Source organism: Microtus pennsylvanicus, chromosome 8, assembly GCF_037038515.1.
Source record: "Microtus pennsylvanicus isolate mMicPen1 chromosome 8, mMicPen1.hap1, whole genome shotgun sequence".
NCBI classification, from domain to species: domain Eukaryota; kingdom Metazoa; phylum Chordata; class Mammalia; order Rodentia; family Cricetidae; genus Microtus; species Microtus pennsylvanicus.
Genome location: NC_134586.1, coordinates 20459386 through 20476535, shown reverse-complemented (window position 1 = coordinate 20476535; position 17150 = coordinate 20459386). Strand labels below are relative to the sequence as shown.

The 17150-nt window shown below is 49.6% G+C and overlaps 1 protein-coding gene across 3 annotated transcripts in view; it reads right to left on the bottom strand.

Annotated features, from left to right (window-relative positions):
* Tspan9 (tetraspanin 9) overlaps nt 1-17150 on the bottom strand; it is a 182524-nt gene that overhangs the window by 160710 nt on the left and 4664 nt on the right. The window contains exon 1 of one of the 3 annotated variants that reach the window (XM_075982673.1): nt 3968-4046. The exons of the other annotated variants lie outside the window; for them this stretch is intronic. The gene's annotated coding sequence lies outside the window, so the exon portion shown is untranslated. Of the gene's footprint in view, nt 1-3967; nt 4047-17150 lie in introns of those variants that run through there. 3 annotated transcript variants of the gene reach the window in all.

Here is a 17150-nt window from a genome sequence, read left to right as displayed (position 1 = left end):
GGCAGAAGAGGAAGCAGAAAGCCAGGAGGAACAGCCAGCAAGAGCCTAGGGCCCCATGATACTTCCAGGCACTCAGCCATCTGATCAACTTTCTCACTTCAATCTTGCTTTCTCCAAAGTCCCTGCTCCACAGCCCACCCAGCTGCCTCACCTGGGGTCCCATCAACCACTAGGGAAACAGGGAAGGACAAGAACCCAGGCAGGTGCCATGTATTTTCCTAGCTAATGGGTGAGGCTGAGAAGTTACTCCAAAAGTTCCATGAGTGGAAAGGCTACACAAGCGCCCGAGAGACTCTAAGACTGGCCCTACCCCAGGAAGTTCTTTGGCTTCTGATTCCTCCAGAACTGGCCTCTCTCTCTCCCATCTCTCTCCAGCCAGGAGCTACAGAGTCACCACCCTTCCTGGTGTGGAATATGGCTGGACCTCCTCGCAGTCCTCTTAGCAAATGGGAAAGGGCAGGAGATTGAAGGGCCTCTCTGACACCGCTAGACAACCAGTCCTGGAGCCCACACTGTTCTAGACCTGTGAGTGACAAGTCCATGACAGCTTCCAGTCCCTGAGGCCCCCAAGGAAGATCCAGGAGATTCACATGAGCGGGTCAAGAGCAGCAGCATTGACCCTGAGTGAGGCTCCTGAGACCAGAGCCACTACAGCCTGCTGGACACGCAGGATTCACGGAGCTCCCAGGCCACAGGGTGGGAAAGTGATGAGCCCATCAGTCATCTCTACCTCAAAGATGTTACATGTCCAAATAAGGAGACAACGTGACAAGCTGCTGACAAGAGGGCAGTCAGAATGCTAAGGACAAGAGCAGATGGCAGCTGGGGGTGGTAGCTGCCAGTCTGAAGGCCTCTGGGAAAAAAAAGCCCACTTAGGCAAGGATGTAGCATGGTCAGAGTTGACATGCAGAAGTAAGGAGCCCAGTGTGTGTGTGTGTGTGTGTGTGTGTGTGTGTGTGTGTGTGTGTGTGCGTGCGTATGTACAGACTGGGGAGGGAACACTGAAAGGTAGATAGGAATCACAGGGCCTTAATTAAGTTGTAAGATTTAGAATTGAGTACATGGTATTTAAGAGATTACTTCGTACAATGCCACATCCCAAACACAACATCTCACCAGCAGTCACAGGATTTTCCTTAAATCCCAAAAGCTCGCCACCTTCCAAGGTGTCCCTTCCTCTGCTCGGTAGTGTTAAGTGTGGGAAAGCTTGTCCTGGCCATGGCCCCAGTCCCAGTCCCCTGGAACCCCTCACCTGTATCTGTAGGCTAGGCTCTCATTCCCCCCACACAATGAAGACCATCAGTTACACACCCTGCTCCGTCACATTTCATAACAATAACCTGCAGACAAAGTGAATGTTCCTAAGACTCTCCCCCAATTCCCATGCCACATTGTTTCCAGCCTCCTTGTCAGCCTCCGCTGGATCTAATTCCAATTCACCAGTGTCCCAAGCAGAACTGAGAAACCCAAAGCTGAGCTGTGTATGGTGGTGCTCACCTAGAATCCTATAAATCCTATAGGTGGTACACACCTGTAAAACTTGGAAGGCTACGTCAGGAGGATCAAAAAATCAGAGCCAACCTTAGCTACATAGTAAATTCTAGACCAACCTCAGCTATAGAAAAAAAAACTGTTTCAAAATAAACAAGAAAAAGACATACCCAGTAAATTTAGATGTAGTCTCAACTCTTATAAGCCAAGCACTGCACCCAACCAGTGGTGTTCTTAACGTGCGGGGGTGTGGCTTACTGGTACAGCATTTGGCTAGTGTACACAAGGCCCTGGGCTCCAACCCAACAAAAACAAAGCAACAGCAAACAACACCAAAAATCTCCTTAGCTACCAAATGTTACTGGTAGCTTAAATTTTCTTCCATTTATTCTGTTACTCATTCAACGAACATTAGTATTCACTATATGCTAAGTACTGAAATTGCCTTTGTAGGGGACAGCCACCTTGGAGAGATAAATGCAGAACCAGATAAAATTGTGGGGGTGGAGGGCCAACATGCTGTTAATGGTGTCTTGTGAGATTTCTTAGTGAAGATACCCACCCCAGTGGGGAAGGTGGCTCCAGGGACAGCTGAGGTCAAGAGAATTTTAAAACTATGCAGGGCTCCAGGCATGATGAAGTACAACTAAAACACTAAACAGGCATGAAACTGCCTCTGACAATGGACCAGGGGCAACAGCACAGGACTAAGATTCCTGGGGAGGGAAACAAAGGAGGTGGGACCTATGACCACGAGCTGACAGCCTTGGCAGCACCTCCAAGGTGGATGCTTTAAGGGGGGACTCCAAGTGGAGTGTGCTTGTCTCACCAAAAACTAGAGCTCACACAGCTAGAACTTTTAGGGTAAAATACCACAGAAAGGGGGACTGAAGGGAGGGAGTGCAGGAACCTGTACAGGAGCCCCCTGGAGAGTCCAGCTGATCCCCCACATTGCCAGGGTGAGATTCGAAATACTGGAAAAAGAAGCACTGCACAGCAGGGCCCGAACCATGTGTGGAGTGCACACATCCGGAGAGACCTCATGCACAGGGCATTCGGTAAAGTCCTCGGAAGGGTGTTGCCCGAATGGTAAGGCTAAATTAGCCCCTGACTACAGTCTGCTTTAGATCTACCCTTTAAGAAGCTTAAAAGCAAACCTTAAATGTATGAAACTGATCCCAAGTCATTTAAATGCATGCCGGAAGAAGGTTCAACCCTATTTAAAGAACTATAACAAACCCCACATCTGTCAATATTAAGCTCCCGCTAACTGGCATTCAAGCAACATTTAGCAGGCACAAAAGAAGTGGACAGATCAATGGGTACAAATGAGAGATGGTGAGCCTCGTAGGCAAGGGGAGACCAAACAGGTTTTACAAGTATGTTCACGACAGAAGGGAAATACGACAGAGGACATATATGAAAGCCTCATATGAGCGTCTAGAGGTGGCGACGACAGTGTCTGAGGTGAGAAATATGCCAAAGGGGATTTAGTCATATCGGACTGCAAAAGAAGAACCTAATGACAGAAACTGTCCAAAGACTAGCATAGAAAAGACTGAGGAGAGTCAACACATCAGCAACCTACAGACAGTGTCACAGGCTAAGAGCCATGCCACTGGAGTTCTAGAAGAAATGAGAAAGAAGTAGAGATGGGCAGTAACTAAAAACAACTGCCGAATTTACTAGAACAATGCTCACAGGCAGAAGAGTCCGCAGAACAGAAGAGAATTTTGAGACACTGGCCTTTGAACCCTCAAGATTGCTGAGTCACCATGGGGTCAGGCTAGATGAGATGAACCTATGGTGTAACAGAGACGTGACACAAACATCCTACCCATATAAGGTCCTTCCTCTTGCCACCCCTGGAGCGAGGTTAACTCTTAAGCCAGAAAGCACCCAAGGATCACCGCCCCTTACTTTATAGACAAAAGAAATCTAAGGCTAGCCAGGCATGGTGGTGCATGCCAGTAGTCCTAAAATTCTGGAAACCGTGGCTAGGAGATTTTAAGTTAAAAACCAGCATGGGCTACATAGTGAGAACTATAAAAATAAATAAATAAATAAATAGATAAATAAATAAATAAATAGGGCTAGGCGTGCGGCTTCATGGTAGAAAGTCTGCCTGGCATAAATAGGGGTCTGATTTTGATCCCCAGAACCACACACACACACACACACACACACACACACACCCCTAAGACTCAGAGAAGCAAGAGAGGCTCCTGGGCTGCTCTGCTCTGGCACCCTGAACTGCTTTAGTTGACCTCTTGTGTCCTCGCATGCTTGTCCACTCCGGCTCCCAACAGACAGGTTCATGTCTGCCATCCAGTGTCATCCAGCCCTTAGGGCTGAGGCAGAGGGACCATGAACTAGGGACCAACCTGGGTCACATCGTGAGATTTTGTCACAAATACAAAGCAGGCAGAGGGGCTACAAGGTACCCAGTATCACAGAGAGGGCACTCCATACTCACCCATGGGTTCCAAGGGAGGCAAGAAGTGAGGGCCCTTGAAGATCTGAGGGCAGAGCTGTTGCCAGTCGACCCTCTGTTTGAAAAGGACTGAGAAACAGTGGGACACAGAGAGACAGAATCTGAACCGCTGCTGGCACAGCCAATGGCTGTTACCAGGCAACTCCCCAGGGAGGGATGGAAGGGGGGAACAACATTCCTCTGGTCCCTGAGTCCTGCTCCTTATCAGATTGGCCTTGAGCCCCGTGCTGTACTCACCACCCCCTTGACCAGGCAGGCTCAGGGAGGAAGGGGAAGCAGAAGCCTCTGGAACTTTCATTTTCCCCATCACACCCTCCCTGGGGTCCCACTTCCTTTGTGGACTCTGGGTAGGGCAATGGCACCTCTTCCCGGAGGTTAAGCAAATTCTCGGCTATTCCTGGAGCCTTGATTTTTATCAGCCTTCCATTCTGGTCAATTCTGAGAGGCCAGAGGCCAGGCATGCCAGAGAGATCTCAGCCTGACCCACCAACCCCAAAATAACCCCACACATGCCAATCTCAAGTCCTTACGGACTTGGTCATTTGGGAACATGTTCTGCAAAGCTGTCCACAGATCAGAAAGCTCACCAGGAGCGGTTGGGGGTGGGGGAGGATAGTGTACACTGCTGAGGAAGGACAGGAAGAGAACCATCTGGGATGGGGGGGGGGATGACACCAGAGACCAAACACAGATAAGGATCAAGAAAGTTTGTCTCCTGGCTCCTCTGTCCAACTGCCCAAAACCCAGGAGAACCAACTTCCAAGCAGCACCTCCCTTTTTCCCCAGCATCCTCTCTGGAGCCTTTGGGGAAGACTCTGTGCCCTCAGGCTTCAGTACCTTTAGAAGGAGCTCCTGACCTGGGTCTCCTCCGCAGAGCCAGTTTAAACCACGAGACTGAGGATGGATGGCTAAGCACAGCCAGCTAGCACTCAGTCCTGGACCAACAGATGAGATCAGGGTCACGTCTCTTTTAGATTGCCTGTGCAGCACTCATTCATTCAAAAAATAGAAGAGGAAGTCGATTATGGAGCATGCGCCTGCATTCCCAGCACTCAGGAATCATGAGTTCAGACCAGCCTTGTCCGATAAGACAACTGTGACTCAATTTTAAAAATTAAAGTAAACAGAGTCTGGGATACATAGCTCAGTGCTGGTGTGTGTGCTAAGCATGCATACAGCCAGGTTCTGTCCCCAGCGTCAAGACGGAAAACAAGTAAGTGTCCATCCAGCACCAAGCCACACAAAAACAGGAAAAGCTCCGTTGAGGAGAACCCCAGTCTCTGCCAGTCTCTGCTCCTCCGTGTGCACTGGGAGTGAGCTGGGGACACAGCAGACGCGCTTCTCGTACATTCATTTATCTGTAGAAGCTAAACGTTAAAGTCCAGAGAGTCACAGAGCCTAGGTCACAAGAGCCTGGGAGAATATGGGTGTGGCGAGGGAGAGCCAAAGAAGGGTTAGGAGGCACAGGGTGCAGCTGGGATGTCGCAGGGCATAGGAGGGTCTCCGGGGCACAAACAAGCAAGCGTTTCAAGATAACTGTTAGGATGTTTTCTTGTTATTGCTATTGTCTGAGACACTATGCAGCCCTGGCTGTACTAGAACTTTGCAATCCACACTGGCCTTGAATTCAGAGATCCACTTGCCTCTGACTCCCAAGTGTGACCGCACCTCACAACTGAAGAGATATTGAATGTTCTCTATACAAGGAATGATAAATGTATAAGGTATTATCCTGATCTGACCACTGCACCTTATATGTGTATTTGGGAACATCATGCTGCATCCCATAAATTACTAGGATCTATTAAAATGAAAATATAGAGGGCTGGGAGACTGGCTCAGTAGAATAAATGTTTAGCGTGTATAAAGCCGTAGGTTTGATCCCCAACACTAAAATCGTTATTATTGCCATGTGTTTGGGGGGGGGGTGCATGTGTGCGTGTGTGTGTGTGTGTGCTGCGTGTGCCCCACCAGCAGAAAAAGGCAGTAGAGGCTGTGTCAGTACTGAGCCTAATGTTAACTCTGTTTAACCAGAGGCCACAAAGCAGCCCACCCCACTGGGTTTAGAATGTAGTAGCAGCAAGGCTTTGGTTCCTGGCATGAATTAAGACTGTATTAAAGACACTTGGTTTAAAAGCACCACTACCACAAAATAGCACCTTCTGAAGGGATTCCTTAAAACCACATTTCAGCCTCAGGAAGGCCAGGGAATGTTTCTTAATTGGTCTCTGATATCTGCAAGAGGAACAGACTGGGGAACTACTTCCCTTGGAGGCAAGACAAGGAAGGAGCCTGATGCGTGTATGGTTGGCTTGACCCTCCCAAAGACTTCATCCCAAAATGCCTGACCACACCGCTGCCACCACTGACACAGACTGCCTCACCAAGGAGCTTCCAAAGGCCAAATACCAAGTGGCAGAACCTAGGCAGTTCCCCAGGTTAGAGGCAAGTAGGTCTTCTATAAGCCCCTCCGACCATGCTGGCCCGTTGTGTTTCTTTCTATACTTGAAACTATTCTCTTCCTATCTCCATCACACTTGATGAGGTTTTCCATGACTATGGCTCTTGACCTGCTGGACTGTTGCACCCTCCCCAGTAGCTGGACCAGGGGTGGTGTCAGACAGTCTAGAGGCAGGTTTACCTTCTGCAGCTGACTCCCGCCCCCACTTCTCCGACCTACACCAAGGCTTTCACAGTAAGCTAAAAACCCTGCTTTCCCAATCTCCTTCCTTCTTCTAGAGTCAGAATCAGGTTCAACACACTAGTCCAAGGAGAACCTGGACCTGAAGGAGAAGGGCCCTGCAGCCCATTCACCATCCTCCTTTTCCCTGACTAGGGTCACTACTCCTCCCCAGCCACACAGATAGAGGCGGGTCCCCACCTCTACTGATGGGCACAGCACCACCAGGGCCAGCTGAAATCAACTACAAGCCAGCCCCTGAGGACTTAGGGCTATTCTGTGACTGCTTCTCTTGACGCGTGTGTCCTGCGATTAATAGCAGCATCCTATTAATCCTAAAGCCAGTAAGTCCGAAAGAATTCACTGGGGAGAAAACAGTATAGATGACTCCACCAGCCCTAGCACAGCACAGGGCTCTTTCAGCATGGCTGGATATGAGCTTCTCAGAGAGGCCATCCCACCTGACCTGTCCTAGACTACAGTGTTCCCATGGAGGGCAGGTGTGGGGCACTCACAAGTTCACTCAGCCCTGGGCATGATGCCTCCCCATTTCTTAACTCCCTCTCAGCCACATTCATATTCCAGAGGTGCCACCTATGACTAGCTCCTTAAAAAATGGTCCCCAGGGCTCAAGGCATAGTCCAGTGAGCATCCTCGGGCAAGGATGATCCTTTACTGCTAAGGATGTGCAGTTTTATAACGAGCTTTGACTCAGGTAGATAAGTAAGTAGAGATGGAATGGAGGGGGAAAATGGGTACCGCTGTTCTTCACACCCAATTCAGTGTAACTGAAAATTCCAGCTCTGCCAAGGTAGGCCTCTCCTTTGATTTGTATACAGAGGGCTCAGGCTGCATCTGCAGCAACACCTGCCCTACTTGGCCAGCTGTCATCATAGCCTACCCCTGGGTACCACAGAGAGCTATGGGGCCATCGAGGCAGGAAACCAGAGATCTAGATAAAACAAATAGTTGATAGCCACAAGCAGAAAAGGGTGAAACTCACCTAATCCTAATCCTGCACCTGACTGCAGCTCTCTTTGTGCTCAGAGTACCCAGGCCAGGAGATTCTCAGTCCTAAATTATCTGCTGCTTGCTGGATACTGCGACTCAGAGCATATTGAAGCTCAATCCCTCTCACCGTCATGAGGAACCAGCAATGGGGGTATATAGATGCAATCAAAGGAGTTAGGTATCGGAGAGAGCCTCCTGGATCTTTTGGTACAAGAAGCTGACCTCCCATTTGCTTCCAACTAGCAAACACCCAACCCAGCAGGCTGAGGACCTCCATCAGCTTTTCCAGATGCCTGGCCAGAGTGTGGTTGAGGTTTATGGCCAGACCGCTCAGAGGACTGCACCGCCGGCTTTACACTGCCCATCAGCACTTAGCGCTGGTAAGTGTGGAGCCACAACGCTGGTCTGGTGCCATCAGGGCCATCACAGAAGCATGATGCTGTGTCCCTCACTCACGCAGGTGCCCTAGGCCACATTCCCTCCTGGATTACAGTCGTCACCAAGTCCTCTTGATGAGCTCTATTAGGGCTGCCAAGAGTTTATGCCTGGGGTGCAGAATGCTTTCACAGTGAACCACTTGGCTGCAAAACATTTCTTTTCCAAAAGATGCTGCCAGCGAGCAGGGAGAAAATAAAACCTAACGCAAAGGCCCACTTCGCCTTTGTTCTTCCTTGCAGAAAGCACATCGGCCAGCAGGAAGACGGCTCTCGGAGTGTGCTCCACCAGGGGCCAGCGTGGACCCCAGGGAAAGGTGAGTTTGATAAACATCCCCAGAGCCAGGCAAAGCTCGGCCACCACAGCTCTGCTCCCTGAGAGCTGTTGACTCTTCCCTGCTTCCTCCAGCCTTCCAGCCATTGTCAACATTTCACAGGGAGAGAAGCGCTACCGAAGCAAGGAATGAGAAAACTATAAAAGCGAACACCTTGTGGGAAGTCAAAATGTCAAGTCCGCTGTGAGCCGCCTGAGAATTTCGGGAGTGTGAAATCTGGGGCATCACACAGACCAGGTCAACTTCTTCCACGCTGGGGTTACTGGATGAGGAGGGAGCCTGGGGTCTACGATCGATAGGTTGGACAAAGGAGTGAGTGAAATCCCCGCAGACCTGGACCTGGAGTGCCCATCTGGCTTTGTTAAAGGCTTGTCACCCAGAACGACAGTTTTCAAAGAAACATTAAAAAACAGCAGCCGGTATCTAGTAGCCAAACTCTTGGCTACTTTCAAAGAGCAAACGGGATGGGAGGGAGCAGCTCTAAGAGTCTGATGGCAGCAGACTCTATTCCAAAGCCTAGCACTCTGCTACACAAGCTGCTCACCACCCCCCACACGTGGCACACCAAATCTACCTAAAACTGCCTGGAAGCAGCACAGGAACTTCTTACCAACGACCCTAGTTGACCTTCCCATGGGAGGAAAAGGGGACTGTTCTGTTTTCCAAAGGTCTGTGGGTGGGGTCTATTCCCTGGTCTATGCTCCGACCCCTGAGTGCAGGCAAGGAGTGCAGGCAAGGATTGTGCATCCATCCCTGGGCACACAAGCCCTGGATGTGGCCTGGCCAATCCTGTCACCAAGAAACACAGTCTCTCCCCCACCCCAGAATGGCACCGTGCCTTTTCCAGCAGTAGATGGACTTTGTGTTGGGAGAATTCTGAGCTCAGACCTCATTGGTGCTTACAGATTCTAGTTTGAACTGAAAGACTACTAGCCTTCTTCACAGTGAGAACCCTATCAGGGGAGAGCCGGTCAGCCACTCCAAATGTGAGCCACACTCTCCTGGACCCTGAGCCCTCAGTGGATTGTCACCGTGTTGGTGAGCTTAGGCATGAGCAGTTGAGCTCAGAACAAAAGGCTAACCCACAGCACAGAGGACAAACAGGCGGTAGTTATATGAACCCACCGTCTGCTACGCTGCTTAGAAAACTGACACAAAACCCATTCAGCAAGTCTGCACAGCCACCGAGAAGAATGAGGTCATCCTGGTGTGGGAAGATGGCTGCAGAATGAGGGAATCAACCTGTCTACCCGTGGACGGAGAAGATGAGCAGGGCAATGGCCAGATGCCAGCTTACTATGCAAATATCTGGAAGGTGTTGTGGAATCTGACAACCCAGGTTTGATCCCAGAACACGCAAGCAGAAGGAGAAACTGACTCCCACAAAACTGACCTTCACACATGTACCTTGGTAGAATACACACACACACACACACAATGAATAAACACAGAAAAAAACCTTTTAATCTGTAAAAAAGCACAAATTGAAGTATTAATGTCCACTGTCTCTGAGGACAGAATTGGGGGAGATTTTCCATTTCTATAATTTATGTAATATTTAAATATTTGTTTTATGTCTGCAACAATAGTAGAAGGAAGAGGAGCAGCTGTTGCTTTCTTTAATTTCTTTAATTCTTTAATTTCATTTGGGTTTTTTCCTATTCTCCCATTCTTTCCAGCCCCAGTCTTCCCGAACCCAAACAGCTCTGGGGAGCATTTGTGGCATTTTGAATAAGGACCCCACCTACCTGGCCAGCCAGGTCCTCCTCTAGGCAGACAGAACCTGTCTCCACCACCCTCCAAGCTCACCACTCCCCACTGCAAGCACACAGAGCCCCTTTCCTAAATCTACCCAAATCCCAGCCTTCCCTCCAGGCCAGGCTCCCCCTCCCACACCAGATCTCTCAAAGAACATCATCCACCCTCCCTATCAGTCCATCCTGTGCTAGTCTCCATGCACTGAGGTATGGGCTGTTTTATCAGACACAGGCTGACCGGCCATAACCACCCCCAGCTTCTCTAACACTGGAGAACATATCCAAGATGGGCATCCCAATCACACTTGCCTTTGCCCCTCACTGCCCAGCACTGCCCCCTCCCCTGTCCCCAACCATCCCCAGCAACAGGCCAGTGAGAGCCAGTGAGGATCCTGTCTGTTTAGTGACCGTGTCACGGTTTGTGTTGTAAACACTCTGCCTCACCACCAGCCAGGTCCGCAAGCTGCAACCATCCATGCAAGCACACATACGCACATAATGGCCACACAGATCCAGACACTGGCTGCAAACCTAATTGCCTTCCTAGGGGACCCAACAGCTCTTCTTCACTCAGGTCCCGGCAATCTCCATGTCCAATTTTTAAACAAAGCTGTTTAGATTCTCCCAGGATTAAGACAAGTGGGAAATTGCAAGCCCAGACCTCTACCTCATTTTCCCTAAAACAAAACATGTCACTCTGCATGCGTACACACCCAGAAACACACTCCACTCAAACCAGCCAGTCACCCTGCTACTCAGAGCACTCCCCACCTCCCTCCTCCATAGGATGCGGCCTAGCAGAGGCAGAGACAAGATCTGTCCGTCTGTCCTTGGCACCTCCACCCTTCAGCTAGTGAAGAGCTTGGGCCTAACCTCAGACACCACTCTGTGGCAGCTGGCCAAAACAAAGGAAGTAGTCAGGGCTGCCAGTACTCATGCTACTAAAGAGGGCACAGACACGTACTGACCTACTGAGAGGCCACGGCTGGGCCTCCCAGCTGAGTCCCAGAACAACATAGTATTCCTGTCTGTGCAGACCCACATGGGTGCATGAGTCATACGCATACTTACTAATAGCACACACATGCGTGTTCATACCAATTACAAGCTCACGCTGAGCTTACCCCTGACCAAGATCATGCCCCATGGACACTCTTCTTAAGGCCTTCTCCTTGACTTTGAACCAGAAACAATACCATCACTGGAAGGGGAAGGAACATACATTATACATACTGCCAGCAACATGTGTATGTTATCCCATGATAGGAGACAGTGTACTCACAGACCACTACCCACCAAAGCTCGAGAAGGGTGTGTGTGTGTGTGTGTGTGTGTGTGTGTGTGTGTGTGTTTCAGGTTTTTGGTTGGTTGGTTGGTTGGGGTTTATTTGTTTTTGGTCTTTGTTTGTTTGTTTTTGAGACAGGGTTTCTCTGTGTAACAGTCCTGGCTATCCTGGAACTCACTTTGTAGACCAGGCTGGCCTTGAACTCACAGAGATCCACCTGCTTTTGCCTCCGTAGTGTGGGGATTAAAGGTGTGCACCACCACCACTGCCCTGCCTCAGTTTTTCTTTTTAACCTAAGAAATTGCCATTTTTCTTTCTATGGTTTCTGTTTCTTTGGGGGTTTTTTTGTTTTTGTTTTTGTTTTTTGAGACAAGGTCTCCTTATATAGTCTTAGCTGGCCTGGAACTTGGTCAGTTGACTAGACTGGCCTTTAAAATGCTGGTATTTAAAGGAGTGTGCCACCACACCCAGCTTGGGAATTTCATTATTTTCAAATCTTCACAAAGTTGTTGTTTTGAGAGTTACCAAACCAAAGCTAATGCTTTACCAGGATCCTTCCCAGAGACCATGGGCCCTCCAGGAGTCCTGCAGTGACAGCCACGTCTCCGCAACAAATAAGGGTAGCCCCAAAGCATCGAGGGACTTTTTGACCCTTTCAAGATCCCCTGGCTCTTCTCCACCTGCTGCACGCACAAGATCAAATGAGTTAGCAAACATTGGCCCCAGGGAGCAGACAGGTTCAGAAAGTGTCCGAGTAAAAGTCACTCCCAGACACTCACTGTAAGAGGAAAGCGGGATGGCAGGGGTGTGACAAACTCAAAAGCACTCGCAATAGTAAACAAAAGATAGATCAAAAAACCAAAACGCCACATTTGGCCCCAGAGCACAAGTTTGTGCTTTTAGAACGTGAGGCGCATTGGTCAGAAGGAATTCCTGTATGCCCTCCCATTCTCCCAGCCCAGCCCAGCCAGTTCTGTCTGGGCTTTGCAGTTGTGTTGGCTTAGACGCCACACTACATAGAAGCTAGTGTTCCTGCCTCATTGGCCAAGGCTGCAACCGAAACTGAAGTTATAAGGCTGTAGGCACCAGCCCCAGTGTCTCTGGTCCACATGGCAAAGGCAGGTTGCTCACCAGAAGCTGCGGGGGGGGGGGGGGGGGGGCGGGGGGGCGGGGTGAGCTTTCCTAACACAGGTGAGGACCTGGGTTTCAACAGGCCAGAAGGAAGGCCAAGGGACAGGCCACCCTCCAAACAGGCAGCCATCTCTGTAAACAATCTCTGTCCTCCATCAGAAATCAGAGCCGCGGGTTATTCATTAACTCTCTGCCTTTCCTCCTCCACCCTGCTCTAGGCCAGCAGCAAAGAGAGCTTTAGAGGAGGAGGAATTAGGAAGGCCTGGGTCTGGAAGCTAAATCCAGAGGGCGACAGCGCTCACCTTGAAAAATATCACCTAGGCAAGAACCAGAGGAATCTTAGTACCCAGTCCCCCAGCCCAAAGAAGGCAATTACTTTACAAAGGCCACCTGTGACGAGAGACAGGCACCAGGATCTGACCGCTCCCCACGCTGGACATCATTCCAGATGTCCACAAGCATGACAAGAAATGCCAAAGCCCCAGAGGTCACAGCCATCAGTCAGGACAAACTTCCTGTCTGCTAAGTCCTTCATAGAGTCTCTCTCACTCAGCACATCAACACAGATGTGCAGGAGAGAGCTCAAGTCACCTGGATGGAAAAGGCGTGACGTCAGGGACTGTCTGTCTGCCCAAAGTGACGCAGGCCTCTTGGGAAACTCTCATCCACACGCGGCCTGTGAGGCCCAACAGAAAAAGGGCCAGCGGGGTCTGGGATGGGGAAGAAGGCACTGTGCCCAGGAAAACCCATCTCCTTGTCCCTGGGTCTTTCCCTACAACACAACAGAACCATAGGCACGCCCCCCAAATCCCAGAACTTCTAGAATAAGAACAAGTACCCACACCCGTGCAAGTACCCGTGGAGGAAGGGGAAAGACTTAAAAATGGGAGCACACAACTTTAATCCCAGCACTCAGGAGGCAGAGGCAGATGGATCTCTGGGAGTTCAAGACCAGCTTGGTCTATCTACATAGTGAATTTTAGGTCAGCCAGGGCTATGTAGAGAGACACTGTCTCAAAAAAAAAAAAAAGAATCTAAGCCCACCCCTCCCCAAAATGGGAGCTTGTGTTTGTGTTTTTGGGTGTAAATAGGCTTGGGAGAGTCCTGCGAGAATTCCCAGGGGGCTGATAAGAAATGGCCTAGGTCTGCAGAAAGTGAGGCAGAGTACCTTGGCTGGTCCTGGTCCCTGCTCCATCTCCGGCAAGAAAGGGAATCTTAGCAACTGCTTCTGTAAAATCCTACCTCTTGGGACTCTTAAGAATGTTAAATGAGACATAAGCCACTGTTAAACAGAACCACGTTAGAGGCCTGCTGGACATGTGTAAAGGGCCTAAACCTGGGGCTAAACGCCGACAAATCACAAACTCAGACCATCTAAGTTCAACAGGCAAAACCTGCCAGGATAAGAGGCTCTTAGGCCACTCAATAGTCTGTTTTAGGACTCACAGGGAATCTTTTGGCAAAAGTAAGCCACCAGACATTCACCATCAAAGCCTTCCTCCTTCCTCCACCAACCACACTTCAGGGTTCAGGGAAGGTAAGAGATTTACAAGTCGCCCAGCAGGGAGAAGCCACGGGATAAAATGCACATAAATTAAAACATAAAATGGCCCAGGTCTGTAAGCAGCTCCCACAGGGAACCAGAATCAGCACCATCCGCAGCACTGCTTCTGGCAGACTCGCTCAGCAGGGGCCTGAAGAGTGCTGGGAGCAGAGACACCGCAGCAGCCAGATCCCGGAGGAGCAGAGGTCGGTACTCCTCATGCTGGAATGGCGGCATAAGGGGCTGGCCAGAAGTTCCCATAGCTTCCTTCCAGCCTGCCTGTGGGAAGCCCCTCCATCAAGGCTCCCCAGCCTATTGGAGAAGAAAGGAAACATAGAGCTACTGGCTCCTCCTGCTTCCCAAAGCCTCTCCAAACCAACTTCTCCTGACCCCAAGATCTAATTCAACCATCAAGATCCGGAGCACATGAGAGGGCTAGAAAATGTCAGTATCCTGATCGAGCCCCCAGCCCACAGTTAAAAAAGACCAACTTTGCACCTGAAATCCCAGCACGTAGGAGGCTAAGGCAGGAAGACTGTGAACTCAAGGCCTTAATGCATAGTAATTTCTAGGCCAGTCCCAGCTACACAGTAAAACCCTGTCACTCCACACAAGTGCACGTGTGCACACACAAAGGGGGGGAGGGTCCTAGGGAAATGGCTCATAGGTAAAAAGTGCTTGCCAGGCCAGCCCTGACTGCCAGAGCTCAGTCCCCAGAATGCTGGTAAAAAGCTAAAGAATTTCTGCTATCCCAGCACTCCTAAAGTGGAGACGGGGAAAGTCAGCTGGAAGGCCACCTATGCAATACAACAGTTGGAACAAGAGAGACCTTGCCTCAAAACAAGGAAGGAGAGAACTACTTCCAAAAATGTGTCCTCTGACCTCCCCACCCAGGCTATGGCACACGCGTACATACATACATACACACGTACACACATACATACATACACACGTACACACGTACATACACACACACGTACATACATACATACACACAAACCAATAAACGTCAAACGTTGACTTCAGACAGGTTAGTAAGAAAGACCTTAGCACACAATAGACCCGGACTGACGCTGACCTGGTTTCTTTGTATTTCTTGTAAGCACCTTGACCCCAGGATGCTCCAGCACAAACATGACACTTGAAGTCATCTTTGCTGTGAAGCCACACCAGGGTAAAATCTGTGCAGCGATGGCCTCTCGGCAGGCCAGGAGTCTCCCATCCACTCACTGGACAACTGGCTTTCAGAAATGGCCGACAGGTTCCAGCTGTGGTGCCAGTGCCACTTAGCTGGTGGTGGTGGGTGCCTGGAGCATTATGAGTACAGCCCAAGCCCCAGCTCAGTAGGAAAGGCAGATGTAATTGATTAGTAATGTCTGCTCTAGGCAGTGTTGGAGGTAACCATATCCTTGCCTTATATTTGCCAGCCCTGGGACAGACTGTTAAGACTAAAGACAAAACCCAAAGATTTAGTATTTACAATTTTCATCAACATATAAAAGTCTGTAACTTTCTTGAGGTGTTAAGTTTGGTTTCTGTACACCATATGGCTGATAGGAAGGAGCCGTGTTCTTGCCATCTCCTTCACACCCACAGTAACCCTAGTGGGGCTGAAACAGCTCAGTGAAAACAGTCAAGGAGTGAAAGAGAAACTGCAGCAAACATTAGGGACAGTCAGCTTGGGACATGGGGACAGACACAGGAAACATCTGACTCCCCACGGAAACATGACTCCGGAGAAGCCCGGGCCTGCGTACAGATACTGCTGTGGGTGCAAAGTTGGGATTCCAGAAGACACAGGCTGGTTTCTTGTGACTGTCAGGGAGCTATACTGAGTCTGGTCTAAGCCTCTGGGCAGTGAGTACAATGGGGACATCGGAGGTCTTTAGAAACCACATGCTAAAGATACGGAAAACTAGTCAGAAAAAGATGAAGCCCAGTGGAAATAGGATAGGAATGAGAACCCAATCTAGTGCAACCCCAGGCATGCTTCCCTCATGACTCCACCCAATCTTTTTAAGGTTTATGTATATTCTTACGTGTGTATGTATGCCCTGTTTGCTCTTATTTATGGGAAGGTGAAATGTGGATGTAGAGGCCGGAAGAGAATGCTGCATCCTCTGGAACTGCCAATCACCTGGCGTGGGTGCTGGTGCTCGAGACCAGAGAGAGGGCCTCGGGAAGAGCCCTGAGCACTGGCCCACTGGGCCATCTCTCCAGGCTCCCAACCACTGTCAAGCAAGACAGAAAGCCATAGGGACAGGAGAATCTGGTTAAACCTCTCACCAGCAGAGAAGCAAGAGTTCCAGGGCCACTAACTCTGAGGCCCTTCTCCCTTCCCAGATGGATCCTGGAATGTTTTAGGAACCTGACAAGACTTATTTGCAATGAAAGGACATGCACTAAATAAACTCTTCGTCATCTTTGGTGGCGCTTGGTTTTACCTGCTCACATTATAACTCCATCCATGAGCCTCTCTAGAACGCCATAACAAAACAGACAGAAGGGCTGGAGAGACAGCTCAGGGCGTAAAATCCTGATGGCCTGAGTCCAATCCCCAGGAATCCAGCGGTACAAAGAGGGGACCGACTCCGCTAGGTGTTCTCTGGCTTCACGCTCACAGTGGCACGCACATGCCCACAGACAAAACACAGACAAAATAAATACATGGTTTATTTTAAATACTTCTAATTTAAAAGGGGATAAGGGCTTCTTTTTAGGCAACGCTTAAAAATATAATTTGATATCCATCAAAATTGTACATATGGTGGTGGTAACTGTGACACTATTCTGAAAAGCCCATAGCTACAATCCCCTTTGAAGATCACGTTTTCACATTGTGTCTAAGCACCTCTCTTCCCCCTAACCCAGCGGGTCTCAACCTGTAAGTCGCGACCCTTTGGGGAGTCATATCTCAGATACTACAGTTATAAAGTAGCAACGAAACAATTTTATGGTTGGGAGTAACCACAACATGAGGAACTGTATT